General features: G+C 44.1%; 1 long non-coding RNA gene across 1 annotated transcript in view; it reads right to left on the bottom strand.

Annotated features, from left to right (window-relative positions):
- LOC149473050 (uncharacterized) overlaps positions 1 to 13905 on the bottom strand; it is a 92901-nt gene extending 78996 nt beyond the window's left edge. Inside the window, exon 1 of the long non-coding RNA XR_016313475.1 lies at positions 13546 to 13905. This is a non-coding gene — a long non-coding RNA (uncharacterized LOC149473050). The remainder of the gene's footprint in view (positions 1 to 13545) is intronic.
- Positions 13906 to 14154: the final 249 nt, after the last annotated feature.

The following is a 14154-nucleotide window of genomic DNA, read 5'->3' as shown; positions in this document are numbered from 1 at the left end:
CTTTGAAGAAAAGCATTGCAGCTGGTGTACCACCCACTCTGGCCACTATGTCAGGCTAAGGGGGTGGTAAAAGCACAGATCAACTGCTTCATAACTGTAGAAGGGCTTGTTTACACTTGCAGTTGGGAACAGAAAAAAACATATAATTGAGGCGTATGTTTACTACCTTTCCCCTCCCCTCAACTGCTCCCTCTAAGTTACAAAGGCAGTGAATGGGGGTGTACACATGCCAGGATCATGATTCTTCTATCCCTCCTGTTGAGCTTGGCAGGCAGTGCCACCCTCCTGAATTTAAATGCTATTAATAAAACTGTGTATTTTAGAGTCATGTAACTCTGGTTATCTTAAAAGGTCTGCCTGTTCTCCTTTTAATTTCTCTGTACAGTTATATGGGAAGAGGTACCAATACACAAACTGATACCTGGAGAGTGCCTCAGAGATGCTGCATCCCTCTTTCAATGCACCCAAAAGGCTTCTAAGGCCTCATTCATACATGCATACGTCACACATGCGCCATTCACACATGCATATTCTATCCGATAGCCAAGAATACACCCATGCAAGAGCTGTCCTTTGCCTAAATAAGATGCAAGAATTCCATGCATTTGCATGGAGGTAGTCCCATTCATGTCAATTGGGACACAGCATCCACACAGGCACAGCTACTGCTCCCGATTTGACAGTTGTGAAGGTTCATGTCCCCAAACGCAGACAGTGGGAATTTAGGGACATGCACCACACCTGCTTCCCAATTGAAAAGAATGGGACTACCTGCATGTGGATGCATAGAACCTCTGTGCATCCCATGCAGGCAAAACACAACCCATACATGGGGGTATGCTTAAGTACGCCTGTGTGAATGAAGCCTAAAAAGCAATTTAGAAGCAAAACGATAGTGGACTGATATGGATGCAAATGATCTTGTTCTGGCTGAACCTTGCATGAAATGTCCAATGGCCATTTGCCAAAACATGTAAAGAAGAAATAAAAGCAAAACTTTTTTTCCCATGTTTTTGCCCCCGCCACCCCCGAGGAGATTTCTCTTCAGTTCCTGTCCGATAGCCAAGTGCAAGAAATCCTTATAAATTAAGGGAAATATTTGGGGTCCCACCAGGTCACCAGAACTAGTGTCTCCAATGGAACATTGTCCTAATACTGTTCTGATGACAACTCAAAATTTTACTTTCAATGATAATAGTAAACAGCAGTAAAAACTAACAGGTGTTCTAATCCCTCTCCACTCTATACACCATGACTTGAATCCAAGGGATGACATTCCTGAAGGCTTGTTCTGTTGAAACACAACAAACGTTGGCTGGATCACCAGATTCAAATAGAAGAAAGAAAGCCAAAAGAAAATGCATCACATCTAAGAACTGGTAAGCTGCAATATAATAAAATGTTTTCTCTTGGGTTTAATACCACTTAAAAGGGCCCATTTACACTTACCAATCTTGTGTTTTCCATAAAATGGGTTGCCAACACACAAGAATGCCCAAAAATGGACATGCAGCATTTGTTTCCCTGACACGGAATACCACAACCCAATGGTAGCACATTACAGTGCAGGGTCATGCACTGTAATGCATGTGCATCAGAGCTGCATTGCCTTCATGCATTGGGATGCCATTCAAATGAATGACACTGCAATGTGCTAATGATCGTAATGTGTGTTAACATGTTACTGCAACACACAGCATCTCAAATTATTGTCCAAGGTCAAACTCCAAGCAAATATCTAATCACATAGCTGAAATGCATATACAGCATGTAAACTGTCCTACCTGGTAAAAGATTTGTTATCCTATTTAGCTTTTGATCCTGCAAGCCCTTACAGCATAGACAGACTGGTGACCTCATGTTTTTTCACAGAAGATGGGCAGCATGACTGGTCAGTGACCCCACCACCAGCTTGCTGATTAGACGATGAATAAATATTACCACACTGCTAAAGTCATCAATCAGCTGTCTTCTCCCAACGTTAGGTTAAGAGTACTGAATGTAACACCCTCTAGCTTAACGAGATCGGGTTTTCTTTTCTTAGGCAGAGGCAGTAGCAGCCTGGGATGAGTCAGCCTGGGAGTGAGGTAGACAGGTTCATCTCAGGACAGGCTAGGGAGGTTCTGAATGTCAGAGCTTCTGAAGCCCTCTCACCTCTCCAGAAACCTGAGCGCTTTATGGAGGAGGGATAGAGGAGGGGAGGAAGAGCAGTTCTGCATGCTTAAGGGACCTTGGCCAATTCCCTGGCAGGAGGCTGAGCATGGTGACCAAGGTAACCTTTAAGAAACACAGAGCCTGGGAGTAACAGGGGCAGTGTCAGGTGGAAAATGGAGTGTGGAACCTGAGAGGGGGCTTAAGGAAGGGCTTAAGGAAGGGGCCTACCTACAGGCAAGTGCTGGACAATAGAAACTCCACTGCACCACTGTTTTCTAGGAGGGACATCCTGAACAGCAGGGAAGGAGCCAGCCCAGCGAAAAACCTGAAGGCAGCCACCAAATGAATAGGCTTTCAGGAAAGACAGTGTGAGTACTCTTACACTTTCTGGGCCACATAAGTGGAGAGGGCAGTCAAGTGGAAAACCCAACTAGCTTCTCATCTGGGGCTGCTGTGCTAAATAGGCAGTTACTGGGCCCCCTTGCCCATGGAAAACCCTCAGTACAGCTGGGTGAAGAGAAAGTCATCTGGGGTCTGAGGGGGTACACCTGAGAGCTGGAATTCTCTCAGAGCAGAGACTATTTTGTCCATATCTGTACTTAATTGCTAAGGAGTTTGTCCTCAAGTTTGCTGTTCCCTAGGGCATCTCATACACCCCTCAACCCTATCTAAGTTATCAACCCCTTAATAAAATCACAAAACCAAGCTCAAGGACAGTTTACTGACTCTGAATGCAATGTGTGGAAGAAAATGCATGTTGCCTGGCTGTGCAGAGCTCTAGGGAGACCCAGAACTCAGTGACTCCTAAGGGGATAGTGTTACATGTACAATGCAGTAGAATCCAACTTGATCCAGAGCTGTCCATTATATATATTTCCCCAGTCTATGGTCTCCTGCACAATGGACGTCTAGTCCCAGTTAATGAGGGACTGCCTCTCAGACTTTTACTGCCTTCCAGCAGTGGGGGCGGACATTGCACGAGTGTACATGGGTTCTAAGGCTTAGACTGCAGAAGAATGCACAAAAAGGGATTATGAATAAAGCTTCAGGTACTTTCGCAAACTTTTTTTTTTTTTTTTTACACTTTTTATTCTGCCCTAATAGGAGGGGCATTCAAGTCAGACTGGGACTTTTGAGTTTATATAATAGAAGAACAAATTTCAAGGAATGGACACTGCATTTATTTTTCAATATACTCCCCTGCTTATTTTATACATTTATCCCAGCGTTTAACTAATGCCTGGAAAGCTTCAGCATAGAAAGATTTGTCAGTACACCGGAACCATCCTGGAACAGCCTGCTTCACTTCGTCATCCTAGTGTTCACAGTTTCCACAGTTTGATTTGTCTCTTGTGCAATTTCACAACAAGATATGCTTCAATTATCCATGATCAGGCGTTCCATGTGCTGAATGTTCACAAGAATGACTGCTGTGGGCTGGGAACCACCACTGCCAGGATCATTGCTTGCAGATGTACAGCCATCTTTGAAATGCTTACAGCATTCAAATGTCTTACTGCAGTTGAGCGTCTTATCACTGTTCTGTGGTTGAAGTCTTCTGTAGATATCCATAGTTTTTATACCTACGTTCACAAGAAACGTCATCACCACACACTGTTCCATGCACGCACTTCCTCTGTTGTCTGCAATCTTGAATAACAGTCTCTGGACTGGCCAGCAACATGTATGCCACCTATCAGTAATAGGACACACTTGCCAATTACTACTGCGTGTAGTATCGCCTTGTTAGCATCCCTTTTTATACCTATAAAATGAAAAGTCCCGGTTTGACTTGAATGACCAATTCTCGTACAATTCTTTTAACATGTTCTGGCCCTGAGTCATCTGCATGATAAAGTGGAACAAATAACGGTTTCGAAATGTGGCACAAAGCAATCTGCAAACCCCCTCCCCACTAAAAAAAAATCCAAAATTCTCTCTGATTTACTGCATTTCAGGTCTATGACTAAGAAATATATAGGACAGGCACAGCCAGGCTACTGGCATTTTCAGAATGAAGCCAGCGGTCTTGCCCTTATCATGACGGAACTCGTCAGGTCTATGTCTGTGTCTCTGGACAGCTCATATTTTATGTTATAAATACCTGTTTATTCCACCAGACTGTATTAGGGAAAATAAAAAATGCCAGTAATGCATTTCTAGCTGTATATAGCAACAAATGCCCAGTGGCAGTAAATGAATATTTCTCTCTCTATCTATCTATCTATCTATATATGATAAGGGTAAGACCGCTGGCTTCATTCTGAAAATGCCAGTAGCCTGGTTGTGTCTGTCCTATATATTCTGAAAATGCCAGTAGCCTGGTTGTGTCTGTCCTATATATATAGGACAGACACAACCAAGCTACTGGCATTTTCAGAATAAATAGGACAGACACAACCAGGCTACTGGCATTTTCAGAATGAAGCCAGCGGTCTTACCCTTATCATGACGGAACTCGTCAGGTCTATGTCTGTGTCTCTGGACAGCTCAGATTTAATGTATAAATACCTGTTTATTCCACCAGACTGCATTAGGGAAAATAAAAAATGCCAGTAATGCATTTCTAGCTGTATATAGCAACAAATGCCCAGTGGCAGTAAATGAATAAATAAACATTAAGTATATTCTAATACAAAAAAAAAATGTAAATCTCTCATACTGGCACCTCTGAGTGTATTCCATTAGGTAAATCTGGCACTAATGTGCCAGGATCTTTCTGTAGGGCTTTGCTGGAGGGCAATAACAAGTTCGTACAACCATCAGACATTATAATACAGAGTTTTCACGTTTCTAGAAAATCATTAAGCTAGCCAGGGCCAGTTGTTTTCCTTCACTGTGAAGAAAAGGAATTAGATGTGAACTGAGTAGGGGAGAACATTATGGCAGGCATCAATGCAATTAAAGTGACCCTGTCACCACAGGGACCAAAGTAATATAACCCAGGCTTTAAAAGAAGATGCTTTACACTTATTTTCCAGTTGCCCATATATCTTCAAACTTCAACACCTTGATGATTCCTAACTGCTGCTGGATTCTGCAGCATCCAGGGGTGTTAAATACCTGTCCCCCAACACAGACATGGGTTCCTCTCATTGGTTTATGTTTCCTGGACTGACTGGGGATCCACAAAGTGACAACGTTTTAAGACACGGGCCACCAGAAAGGTAACTAGTTATACATGTTCTTTTTTTACAGAATGGGCTTTGTCAATTTTGGACCTTGTGGTGACATGGTCTCTTTAAAATATTGCATTGATTCACATCTAGGGTATCTACTAAATTATGGATAGCACTGTACGTTTTCAAGGAAAGGGGGCACCAAGCCAGTGATTAAAAAGTCCAAGTGAATTTATTTTATCAGATATATCTGCAAGAAACATGCCAGCACATTTGGCTTCTTTATTGTGGGTATTTCTGATCAAATAAATTAGATTATTTAATCAGTTTGGAGCGCTTTTCCTGTAGCTCTTGCACTTAACCTGAAGCACCACCTAGGGGCCTTTTGGTTTGAGAGCACCCATAGTGGAGTTATAACACTCCAAAATATAGACCTGATTACACTCATTTAGAATCTCTCACTTTTGATTCACAACTGAAGCAGTGTGTAAGCTGTTCAGACACTTTAAGCATTTCTCTCTTGAACAGATGGCTATACTATATATTGCAAAAAGTTTGTCAACACCTTATCATCACACCTGTATAAACCTGTTTGAAAGCTCATTATGAGATCATGGGCCCCCCTTCAATCCCCCAACTTTGCAGCTATAAAGCCCTTGCTCGTCTGAGATGACTTTCCATAAGATTCTATAGTGTGTCTCTGGGAATTTCTACCTATTCAGCCTGAACATTTTCTGAGATCTGGAACTGATGTTAGACAAGGAGAACAGGGTCATCACACCTATAGAAGATTGTTGAACATCCCATTATAAACATCTGCTATTAATTTGGACTTGGTTCGACTCTTTGTGCAAACTCCATTCTTATTTCGACAAGATTTTGGAGTGTGTCTGGGAATTTGTAATTATGCAACCAAAATAGGTGTTTAATATGGTTGAGGTTAGGGCTCTGTACAGATCTCGAGTTCCCCCACATCAAACTAAAACCATGTGTATATGGACTGGGCTTCATGCACAGTCATGCTGAAACATAGAAGGGTTTTCTCCAAACTGTTGTCACAAGGTTGGAAGCACAGCATTGTCTAAAATGTCCTTATATGCTTGAAGGAGAAGTACAGTCAAAGCTTTTTTGGCTGTACTTCTCCTGTGGATCACAGGAGTGCAGGTCGTTCTGTACTCCTGTCACCAGTTTTCAGCCGACAGCGGGCTGAAACCCACTGTCAGTTGACGTCACTCAGCCAATCCAGGCTGGGGAAGAGATCCCGACTTCAAAGTTGGGATCCTCTCCAGAGTCTGGGGCGGCACCTGCCTCAGCCTCTCAGCAAGGTGCCGAGAGCCTGATCCAGCTGCTCCCTCCCCCGCCACAGCCCAGCGGTTCAGTGAGCGGGGGACAGATGCAGCATCGGACCAATGCTGCATCCGCCTAGGTAAGTATATTTTGTGGAAAACAACAAACCCCATTCTTCTCTTTTAACTAAAAAGCACTCATCAAGGGGGTGGAGCCAAGCATGGCAAGTGAGAGGACACAATTCTCATCGCTCCAGAGGTTGATCCTGCATTTGATCCTTTCCCCTGTCACCAAACTTTACCCTGTGGCTCCTAAGGTGCGCTGAGAGCGTTGTGTGCTCCCCTGTGCAAGTTGCCTGGACTTTTGCTCACTTTTACTCAAATTATTGCCCGAACAAGGAAGGAGGATGCTGCGGCCCATGCCTCTCAACATGGCGCCGATACCACACAGCCACCATGGATTCCATGTGGAGCTGATAAATCTAAAGAGAAGGATGCTGTGAGTACTAGACCAAAAACCCCCAAATCCTCCGCTAAAGAAGCTCCTAGGGACATGCTGTACTACACTCAAAAGCTTCATCCTCATACGCTACATTCGACATGTGAGTCCCCTGCTGACATACAGGAAGAGAGGGAGGGAGGGAGATCGACTACTAGGGAATGACGCCATTATGGTAGCACAGGATAACAAGTTACAGGATGACTCAGAGGAGAGCCCTTCCAATCAACAGCAGCCCACTCTCAGGGAAATACTGAAAGCAGTACAAAACTGCATTGCCTCAGTAGACAAGCTAAAAGCCCACCTGGGGGGTTAACGGAGAAGGTGGCGTTGATCCGGCAGGACTTTCAGAAGATCAGAGACCGCACCACTGTAACAGAGGGCCGCATCAGCGACTTGGAGGACAAACATCCCCCCGCTCCTCCATGATTCTCAGACAACTAAACAGCTAGTTCAGGAGAATAGCCTGTGGGCAGAGGACATGGAAAACCACGAGGCCCAACAACGTCCACGTAGTGGGCTTCCCGGAGAAGGTTGAGGGTCAAGACCCCACTGATTTTGCGGAATGCTGGTTACTTGACACTTTTGGCAAAGAGTCCTTCACACCTCACTTTTCTGTGGAGCAAGCCCATCGGACCTCTTCCAGACCCCTACAGCCAGGCCTACCCCCTAGGCCTCTGCTGATACACCTTCTCAACTACTGTGACAGGGAAACAGGTCTTATGTTTGGCCCAAGAACATCACAACGTTAATTATAATGGGGTCAGGGTTTCATTCTATCTGGAATTTTCAGCTGAGGTTCAGCGTAACAGAATGAAGTTCAATGAGGTCCGGAAGAGATTGCAACACCTGCAGGCCTCCTACGCCATGCTCTACCTGGTGAGGCTCTGCATAACATCAAGAGGACAGGCCCATTTTTTCGATACTGCTGCTGAGGCCTCTAACTGGCTTGATGCACATGAGGCGGATCTTTGTCGTTGTCCACCTGAGGCGGAAGCAGACTGATTCTGCTTACTTCCTAATTATCCCCTCACTTTTGTGTGCTCTGAACACAACGGGATATTTATTCAACTTACCTATCCAGTGTACCTCTTCACATGTGAGACCGGGGAGAAATTGCTTTTTCCCCTCTTCAACCATCGAGGATGGACCTTCGAATGCACCATGATACCATATGATCTTAATTATGCTTGGACTCAGATACACTGTTTTTTTTACCTTTCGGTTTCTTTTCATCAAAAGACATCTTTTTATGTGCCTGGTGCACTTATAATCTCCTCTTTTGTTCTTTACTTTTACGTGGTGCAAGACAACCTAGTTGTTTTTTGGTGGTTCAGAACAGTGCTGTTGCACCAATGGTTATGTATACATTATGTTAATGTCTCAGCTTTCCACAGATTTGCTCATTGTATTGTACTGCAAGTTCTGGCCTGGTTTTGATTACCAGATATTCCCTCTCGATCTGAATCAGGCCTCGAGGAGACAGTGGATTGGACCCCTCTTGCCAACCCCATTACTTTTGCACTCTAAGATGTTTTTCTCTAACACACAAGACCCAGTATGTCTGGGCTATTACTTGTTCTGGAAAGCTATGATTGGTGTGCATATAGTGTTGTGGAACGTAAGGAGTGTCCAAGATCTTTTGAAGAGGTCTATGATTGCTAATAATATTAGTAAGCATCAACTGGGTATATATGGATTCCAAGAGACTCATCTTACTAAAGATACAGCCTCCTGTATAAAATATGCATGGTCTGGCTGGTCCTATCACTCCATTCTGTAAGGGAATTCCTGTACGGCAACTGGCTAATAGAAATGAGCATAGGCTCAAGCATGCGTGCACACAGGTGCCCACACGCAGGAGCGTGCCCACTGTTTCTGGTGCCAGACAGACTATTTAAAGGAGGCTCTTACTCTCTGTCAGTGCTGACTTGTCTTCAGCTAACTTCCTGTTTCCTGCAGTATCCTGTGTGTATCAGTTACTTGACCCGGCTTGCCATTGACCTGCTCTTGAATCCTGTTTATGCTTCTGCTCATCGGTTTCTGATCCTGGCTTCTTCCTGACCTCATCCCTGTCTTATGTTTCGGTACCTCATCGCTTGCTCGTTGCTGACCCTGGTTATTACTCTGACTACGCTTCTGGCTCCAGTTTTAGCTCTACAGTCCTGCCAAGTGCCTGTCCTGTCTGTCATTACATCAGCTCCGGTTGTCACGGTGTGTTCCGGCCTCACGCTTATCAGAAGTTCCGGAAAGCCATGTACACAGATCTTGAAGTTCCAGTGGAGTGCGTCTTTAACCTCAGCTGGCCGGCATCTCCTCTGTTCCTGACTGGATGCCCATCACCAGCCACAAGTTCCACAATCAATATCCACATGCACTCGTGTTCCTCTTGTCCCTTGGCACCATCTGTTTCACCTTCAGTGGGGCCTGGGTGGAGATACAAGAGAGGCTGACCTTGTCAATTCAGACTTCTATCAGGTACGTGACACATTCACACCTCCTTTTCTAGGTGGGTGAGTCTATTGACACACAGCTCCCTGACGTTTAAATAACTTGGTTCTCAAATAGACAATGTGGGCAGATATGTCTTTATACATTGCCAAATTTTTACAGTAAAATGTGTCCTGACAATGGTTTATGTCCCACCCCTATTTTCCAGGGAGGTTTTGCAGTTACTTCTTGATAAATTGACGTTCCAGATCCTATTACTAGGCGACTTTAATTGCTACCTGAATCTCGCCTTGGATAACCCCCCCCTTCCTCCATAAATAGCACCCCCAGAGATACACTTCTCTATCGCTTTATGGGGGATGTGGGTTGGATAGACTTTTGGCATTCTAAAAATCCTCTAGAGAAGCAATTTTCCTGTTTTTCGAAGTCCCACATGTCCCTATCCCACATTGACCTCTGTCTAGGTAACCCCTCCTTGCTGCCCCTTCATACCGATATTAAATATGCACCCAGAGGCATTTTGACCACTCCCAGCTTGTTGTGTTGCTAGACACCAGACCTTCCTCCTCTCTGTCCCAAGGTGCCTGGAAACTTGTGCTGCAGGTGTGGAACACCTTTAAATAATTCCTTTGGGGTATTTTTATTGCTCAAATTAACAAGGTGAATTGTGCATCTAATGACTTGAAAGTGGACTTAGAGCGACGGGTGGGCTAGATGGAGACACTGTATGTAGATAATCCAACTGATGAGGCCAGGGATTCATGTCTGCCCAGAGGCTCTGGACCAAGTGGTCTCATCCTCAGCGAATAAAAGACAATTCTTCACTAAGCTGGCATGAGGAGAACAGATGGTGAACAGACGGGCAGGTTGTTGGCCAAGATAGCCAGAGCTCAGCAGCCGGTTACAGCCATTGGTGCCTTGTAGGGTAGGGATGGCAAGCTTGTGAACACCCTGGATTCTATTACCACGGAACTGGCCTTGTTCTATTCTTCCCTATACCAGTCAAAGCAGACGTGTGAACCTGAGGGTATTTCTGACTACCTTGCCTCTATTTATTTACCAATATTGTCAGGGCAGAGCTGCACTATGTTGGACTCTCCCCTGATGATACTTGAGGAGCTGCAGTTGGCAGCGACTGCCTTCCCTAGCTGCAAGGAACCGGGCTACGATGTTTTGCCCATTGATTTATATAAGCAATATGGAGAGAGCATCTTACTTTATTATTAAAGGTGCTAAATGAACCTATAGATTTGGGTAGACTCCCTATTTCCATGATGAAAGCTAACATTGTTTTCATACTAAAATCAGGCAAGGATCTTACTGACCCACGATCGTATAGGCCAATTTCCTTGTTGCAGGCTGATATAAAACGTTTGGCAAAAGTTACTGGCTCTCTGCCTTAATAAGGTTATCTCTACGATTATACACCCAGACCAATCTGGTTTTATGCCACAGAAGTCCACGGCCGTTAATCTGCAAAGGCTGTTTCTCAAAATCCAGGCTAGGGCTAACAACCCTAGAGAGAGCTTTGTTGTCATTAGATGCCGCCAAGGCCTTTGACGGCATAGAATGGCTGTATCTTTGGGCCGTTCTTTCCAAGTTTGTCTTTGGCCCTGGTTTTACTTCTTTGGTTAAGTCACTTTTTATGACCATCCAGTGGCGGCCATTAGGGAGGCTAGGCGACTGTCTCCCACATTCATTCTGGGAAGGGGCACACGCCAGGGATGCCCCTTGTCCCCGCTATTTGCCTTTAGCTGCCTCAATTAGGCATAATCCTGAGATAGTTTGTTTTTAGTATGGTACATTACATGAGAAAGTTATGCTATATGCTGATGACACTATGTTACCACTGGGGGACACTTCTGGTTCTCTGGAGGTGGCCATCACTAGATTTGGGACGTTCTCCGGACTTCTACTTAACTAGGACAAGTGTGCATTGATGCTTCTAGATACCAGCTCTGCACAGGTAGTTGATCCATCCTGTACTGTACCTGTTACCGCCTCTTTAAAATACCTTGGGGTAAAGGTTACTCCTCAACTGGTTGACTTCTGTTGACTAAATTTGCATCCCCTACTGAAAAGCAAGATTTGGAACAGACTCCGGTTGTCTCTGGCGGGTAGGGTGAACTTAGTTAAAATAATTTTCATGCCCCAGTTGTTGTTACTTTTTGCACAATGCTCCTATGGTTATCCCATTACGCATTTTTTGAATGGTGAATTCCATCTTTAGACAATTGCTGTGGCATGATAAAGCTCCTAGAATACGGCTTGAACATTTACAGTGGGCTAAGGATGCTGGTGGTTTGGCAATGCCTAATGCCTGGCTATACTACAACTGGTGGCCCAGTTGCAGCACCTCTGGAGGGGTATGGCCCCCACCCTGACTCAGCAGTCACCCCCCCATCCTGATCCTTCCAATACTATTTACTTCATATAGCAAGGGTGGTGAATCTGCCACTGGGATTGGAGGCTAGAGCCTTTGCCAAATCTAATAGGCTTTTGCCTACATACGCCCTAATTTAAAAAGTCTGGAACAAGACGAAGCAGTTGCAACAGGTCTCAGGCTTTATTCAGTATAACTCCATATGGCACAATACCAATACCCTGAACTAGCCAATTTACAGCATGCTCCCTGTTGGAGAAAATATGGAGCTACACACTTGAAGGATATCTTCAAGGATGGCTCTCTCTGTACTTTTGAAGAATTATGTGTTAAGTTCTCCCTACCAAAAACAATGTTGTTATTTTATTACTTCCAACTGAAACATGGAGTACTGACACAGGGCCCCTCAGTGGTGTGGAGCTCTTCCCCAACCCCAATTTTCAATATGATGGCTAACACAACATCTACCCAAGTCTTTATCTCTACGCGTGTTACGCAATGTTGCAGGGAAGGTTTTTACAGTATTTTCCTCTGACAGGAACAGATGGCAAGCAGATGTTGGTTCTTTCATGGAGGACCAATGGGACGTGACACTACAGGCAGTGCCCCAATGCTCCCTTAACATCAGGCAATGACTTATTGCAATTGCATGGGTAATTTGGACTCCCCTACTTGTGGTAGATGCTCCAGAGACCATAGCGATCTAATTCACTTATTTTAGCGCTGCCCTGAACGACACATTTACTGGGCAGGCGTGACACATACCATAAACACTATGTTTCAGGTTTCTATCCCACCTGACCCAAAACCTTGTTTATTTGGTATTTTAGATGACTTTCAATTACCAACTCTTACTAGGGAGGCGGTTGCTAGAGCTCTCTTCCAGGCTTGGAGGGTTGTGCTTTGGCACTGGAAGTCATCAGAATCTCCCTCTCATAAAGAGTGGGTACAGTGCATAGGTGAAACTCCGACTTGAGAAGTACATATACCAACATAGAGGTTTTCGTAAATTTGAGGATCTACTGGGCCCCTGGCTGGGTACTCCAGGCCTGAGTCTGCTGGATTTGGTCCTAGAGAGTTGATGTTGTATCCCACTGTGAAGTCTATTTGCCATGGCTTGGCCTAGCCACTCTCAACTGCTGCTGTACTGTTTGCATTGCATCTAGATTGTTGTATTCATGTTCTAGCTTGACCTCTGTACACTAATGCAATATCATGGATGTCTACTTGGTTTGATTCCTGTAACTACTGATATTTGCTGTATATGTAAGAGGGATTTCTGGAATTGCTGTTTATTTCTTATGTCAATTATTCAACAAAACTTTCTTTGATTAAAAAAAAAGTAATAAAGCACCCACAAACAATAAAAGGTTCTTTGAGTATACCCAAGAAGAAAGTTATAAGCTAACATTACAGCTTAACATGTATATACGCGAGTATTTTACTTGGATTCCACTTCTTTCTAATAGATGCTGTTTCATTAACTAGGAAAAGGAGCGCTGGCATGCATCGAAAATTGCTTTCAATACCTGTAAAAATGTAGCCTTGACATTGATACCACTTGATTTCCTAAATGAATACATTTTCTGTCTAGTTTAAAGGTTTCCTAGCATTTACACAGTACATATCCTGATCAAATAAGAACTTGCTTACCAGCACACCTTTGTAACTCTTTCTAGAGCCTCCAGAGCATGTCCTCTTTTATTTGTCTTGGTCTATTCCTCCACCCTCTTCATCCATCTTCATGAATCTCCCCGATCTTGCACAGGACACAGATGACTTTGACTGGCAGGCTTTAAAACGCGTCAGCTTCTCTAACGTTGTTAATCTTCCAGTTTCTTTTCTTTCTTTTTTTTAAAGAAAATTGAAAAAAAACATGACGGAAGTGTTGTAGCTGGAAAGGCTGATAAAAGTTCCCCAGATAACATCTCTCTTTTGGGTTGATTTAATAAACCTGCAGTTCTGCTTTGTCAAATCCCCTCCGTTTCACGCTGCCAGAGTGAATGGAAATAAAACAATTGAAGGAATGCCTGAGACGAGAGATGGGGTGATAAGACGGGGGTGAGGGAACTCGTTTGGATAACAATGACTCGATTTAAATGTCAGAAGTATTTTAACTTGATGCTGATAAACATAAGCTTGTCTGTGTCCTCGCTAATGCTGACAAACTGCCTTCTTCTGCGCTTTACACTTGAATGCAGGGCCCGTGGTGTTTTCTCGCAGAATGCATTTTGGTTGCCATAAATACAGCCATGCTTATCA

This window comes from Staurois parvus, unplaced genomic scaffold (assembly GCF_062004578.1).
Source record: "Staurois parvus isolate SC_StPar_1 unplaced genomic scaffold, SC_StPar_1.0 ptg000018l, whole genome shotgun sequence".
Lineage (NCBI taxonomy): Eukaryota > Metazoa > Chordata > Amphibia > Anura > Ranidae > Staurois > Staurois parvus.
Note: the sequence above shows the minus strand (reverse complement) of the source record. Positions and strands in the feature narration are given on the sequence as shown.